The sequence below is a fragment of the Gekko japonicus genome, unplaced genomic scaffold (genome assembly GCF_001447785.1).
Source record: "Gekko japonicus isolate JY-2015 unplaced genomic scaffold, Gekko_japonicus_V1.1 scaffold2431, whole genome shotgun sequence".
Lineage (NCBI taxonomy): Eukaryota > Metazoa > Chordata > Lepidosauria > Squamata > Gekkonidae > Gekko > Gekko japonicus.
In genome coordinates this window covers 153,396-158,101 of record NW_015168728.1, presented here as the reverse complement: position 1 = coordinate 158,101, position 4,706 = coordinate 153,396, and the positions used below count along the sequence as shown (strand labels likewise).

The following is a 4,706-nucleotide window of genomic DNA, read 5'->3' as shown; positions in this document are numbered from 1 at the left end:
ATGGTATCCTCCCGCTTCATTCGCTGCAGTGTGAACGGGAATACCATGACCAAGCTGTTTTGGGTCTGTTCTGAGTCTTCTTTGCCACGACTCCCTAGCACTTCAAATTGCCAGTTTGAACTTGCCCATTGTTTCAGTTACTGAGGAAGTTCTTTGAAACGGAGTTCTTAATATCCGGATTCTTCGTATATTATTCTTCATACATCTTCACCTCAAGAGGAAACTTTTCTACTTTAAGATTGGACTTGATTGTGCTTATGTGGTTGTATAATAACCAAATAACTTTGGTTATTATTGAACTATTGTTAGTGTCTTTTTCACACAGATTACTATCCCCTTGTATACTTACACTGTGTGTTCTTCTTTAGTCACTGTTAGGGAGAACCATTCAATAACTGTGGGATCACTTTAGCCTTAAAAACTTTTAAAGCAGCTGGAACAAATTGGTTACCTTTATTAAAGAAGAAATGTGACATGGTTGATGCATTGATGGTAACTAAGTTAAACATAGATTTGCGATGGCAAGACCTGGGCATGTTATAACTGAAATGGAGACCTAGATATTTAAAATGCTTTACCTGCTCTATTTCTTTTCTGTCAAATGTCCATTTTTGGATTTTACAGGACTTAGAAAATACTAATATCTTGGATTTCTCATAATTCAGGGGTAGTTTATGCTCAAGAAAATAAGACATCTAAAAAAATGATATCAAAAATTTATAAAGTTTTGTTAAAATGGTATACAGAAGATGAAACAGTAAAAGAGCAAATGATAAAATGGGCTGTAAACATGAATAAAGAAATAACTATGTCATCTTGGGAATGTTTGTGGAAAAAATCAATGAAAATTTCAACTTGTAATAATTTGAAGGAAAATTGTTATAAAATGGTATATGACGCCAAAAAAAAAGCAAATATGAATGAAAATATGTCTAACAAGTGTTGGAAATGTAAGAAGCATGAGGGCTCTTTTTACCACATGTGATGGACTTGTGAGAAAGCTGTGGCATTTTGGACGGAGGTCCATAATGAAATGCAGAAAATCCTGAAATGTACTTTTAAAAAGGAACCAGAAATACTACTTTTAGGGCTTAAGGTGGAGGAAATAAATGTAACAAAAAGAACATTGTTATGGTATTTGATTACAACAGCAAGAATGACTTATGCACAATTTTGGAAACAAGATAAAGTGCCAGAGAAATGGGAATGGATAAAGAAAATGCTTTTTATGGCAGAAATTGATAAAATGACAAGAAAACTTAACAACAAGGAAGATGAAGAACTTATTGAAGAATGGGTTGATTTCAAAGAATATATAGAGACTAACTGGGATGTAAAAAATAACTTACTTTGCTTTGACAGTTATTAAGAACAGAATAAAAATGATTGGGACGATGGGTGTAAAAATAAAATGTTACCTGGAATATAGATAATGAAGAGGTTACAAATGATGAATGGAAAGAAATGAGAATGAGAAAAGGGTATATGTTGAAAGAAATGTTTTAATGTTGGAAATGTTGATATACCCAAATAATAAAATTTGTTTGAAAAAGAAAAAGAAAATAAGACATCTGTTCAACAGACATCTGAGCCCTACCCTTGTGCAAGAGAGTAGTACTGTATCATCTGCATATAACAGGATAGGTACATGAAGGGTGCCCAGTTTAGGAGAATGATAATCTTCTTCCGCTAAAACAGGGGCCAAATCATTGAGAAATAAATTAAATAGGAAAGGAGCAACTATGCATCCCTGTTTAACTCCTTTAATAAAGGGAATTTTTGGTGTTAATTCCCCTACGGTTGAACATTTGATTTGACAAGTGGTGGAAGTGTGTAACATTATGATTAATTTGAGCTCCAGTCAATATCTAGTTGGTTCAATTTAATCCATAGTAACTCTCTATCAGATGAGTCGAATGCTCCTTTAAGATCCAAAAAAAGCTGCATAAAGTTTAGAGTTTCTAGATCTAATGTACTTATCAGCTATATGTGCTAAGGTAATACAATGATCTATTGTAGATTTGCCCTTGCAGAACCCAAGTTATTCAGGGCCTAAAACAATTTGCTGAGACATCCAGGATGTTAGTTTGGTTAATTGATGCTTGGCGTACTATTTTCCTATGATGGAAAGAAGGCTAATTGGCCTATAGTTAGAGGTGATTGTGTAGTCACCTTTCTTATAGATCGGGACTATGCTTGCATTCCGCCAGGCATCAGGAATAAGTCCTGTTTGATTAATCATAGAAAAAAGGGAAGCAAGAGGGACAGCCCACCATTCTGGGTCCATCTTTAAAAGCTCTGGGGGAATCAAATCAGGGCTGGGGACTTTTCCAGTCTTCAGTTGATTAATTAATTGTATTATTTAATCAGAGGTCACAGGTGGCCAATCTGATAAGTTCTCATCACAAAAATCATATGAATTACCAGTATAGTCTTGGAGAAAATGACACTCATTCCATCACGGTTACCGCGAGGCTGGACTACTGTAAAGCTCTCTACTTAGGGCTGCCTCTGTCGCAAATCTGGAAGCTGTAGCTAGTGCAGAATGCTGCGGCCAGGCTGCTGATGGGCCTCTCTAGACGAGACCACATCTGGCCTGTGCTGCAAGCGCTGCACTGGCTGCCGATAGCATACCGGATTTGCTTCAAAGTGCTGGTTCTCACCTTTAAAGCACTGAATGGCCACAGTCCAGCATACCTGAAGGACCACTTCTCCCCGTATGTTCCCCCAAGAGCACTAAGATCAGGGAGTCTCCACCTCTTGGAAGTTCCAGGCCCCTGAGATGTGAAGTTTGCCCCTACTAGGGCCAGAGCATTTTCGGTGGCGGCTCCTACCTGGTGGAACGAGCTCCCAGAGGAGATCCGGGCCCTGCGGGACCTTGTGCAGTTCTGCAGGGCCTGTAAGATGGAGCTCTTCCACCAGGCTTTTGAGTAGGAGCCGCCGCCACTACTCCACCATTATGGCATTGTCCTATTGCTGCTTCCATCATATAGGGCAATTATCGCCTGGCAGAATGCGCATAGAACAGTGCTGCTGGAGACTGTGCTAGAGACAGCTGGCCGCTCACTGGGTTCACTGACCCCGTCTTGGGTGATTTATATGTAGGAAGACTAGAGCACGTTAAATATTATATGGTTTTATTGTGTGTTTTAATGTGGCTTTGTTTTATTGTATTTTATCTATTTAATGCGGTTTTTGCTGTATGTTAGCTGCCCTGAGCCATTGGGAGGGTGGGATATAAATCTAAAAATAAATTTAATTTTTTTTAAAAAAAAATGATGGTTTTTGATAGGATGGGACTATCTAACTTCATCCAATTCTGACTATTTCATTGTTTTGATACTCTGATAATACTTCATAGTGTCCTCCTTTGTCTTAGTGCACAAACTTTGCCCAAATTCACCGTATAATACCCAGTCAAGCTATCTGTCCAGCAGACACACAGAAACGTCTGTTTTTCCTTCTTCACGTAAGGTGGGTTCTTCAGGACAGAATGCTTGGTATCAGCAGGGGTCATTTCGTAGAAAAAGAGGTTAGGGTTAGGTGCAGGAGCTCATTAGCACAACTCATTAGCATAACTTATTTGCATATGCCACACCCCCTGACATCACCAAAAGTGTGTCAGAAGGCAACACCCACCGCTCAGGCTCCACTGGACTGTTTTGGATTGCTAGCTATTGGGGGGGGGGAAGGAACGTGCAAATCCGTCCTTGCAGAGGAGGGAGAGCTTGTACCTGAATAAAACTTGGTCTTAAAGGCGCCACTGGACTGTTTTCAACTGGGGGGGGGGGGGGCTTTGCAGCTTACCTGGCTGCTTCTTGCTCTGACTGAGGGCTGCTGAGAGCAGGGAGTGGGGCTTATTGCATGTGCCCACCCCCTGGGCTCTTTACTGCTGGAGCTCCGCTCCTGTGTGCTCCTGTAGGAAATGACCCTGGGTATCAGCCACAGTATGTCTGCCTGGGAATCGACCCTATACTCCAGTCCTTTCCCATCTTCTGTCCTCCCAAAGATGGTATTCCTCTCGATAAAGTGGCCTCCACTGTCTTCCTCAAAAAAGACATCCAGAGAATAGCATCAAAGAAAGACAGTGGGAAACATCTGGCTACAGGAAGTAATGAAGTAGTCTGAACTGAAATTTTCCATGATTAAGAATAATTACCAGGAAATGTGACAATGTGAACAATAAGAATACTCACTGGAAGTCTTCTAAGAAATTTTGCTCATCATAGATTGAGTAAAGAATATTGTGTCCTCAAATGTGTTGTCTACATGATGGGATAAAATAACACCAGAAACTGAACAGCTCTTAGAAGAACATCCTGACAAGGGTTATAATCTTCTAAAATGAAAGAGGACAGGAGGAGAAAAGTACATGTTCTGTTACATGGGGAGGGAAATGGGTATTATTACATCTATGCTGTCAAGGAAGAAAAGGCAATCTGCCTTCCAGCACTTGAAGGAAATGTGTTGTTGTGGATATGAACCCTATGTCTCCCCGCCTCTCCAAAGTCTGTATAAAAGCCACCCTCTGTAGGAGACTTTGCATTAATTTCCATTCATTGTCTCCTGATTGAGGACTTCAGAAAGTTTGGTGAGTACTGAGGATAAATCTTGTAAAGACAGATGGGAGGAACTGGCAATATTTAGGTTGGAGAAGAGAAGGAGATAGGAGGGCACTCTTCACCTGTGGCCTGCAAAGCTTCTCC

At 40.2% G+C, this 4,706-nt stretch overlaps 1 long non-coding RNA gene across 1 annotated transcript in view; it reads left to right on the top strand.

Moving 5' to 3' along the window:
• The first annotated feature begins 4,555 nt into the window (after window positions 1-4,555).
• Window positions 4,556-4,706, top strand: part of LOC107114158 — a 15,754-nt gene continuing 15,603 nt past the window's right edge. The window contains exon 1 of the long non-coding RNA XR_001482641.1: window positions 4,556-4,591. This is a non-coding gene — a long non-coding RNA (uncharacterized LOC107114158). The remainder of the gene's footprint in view (window positions 4,592-4,706) is intronic.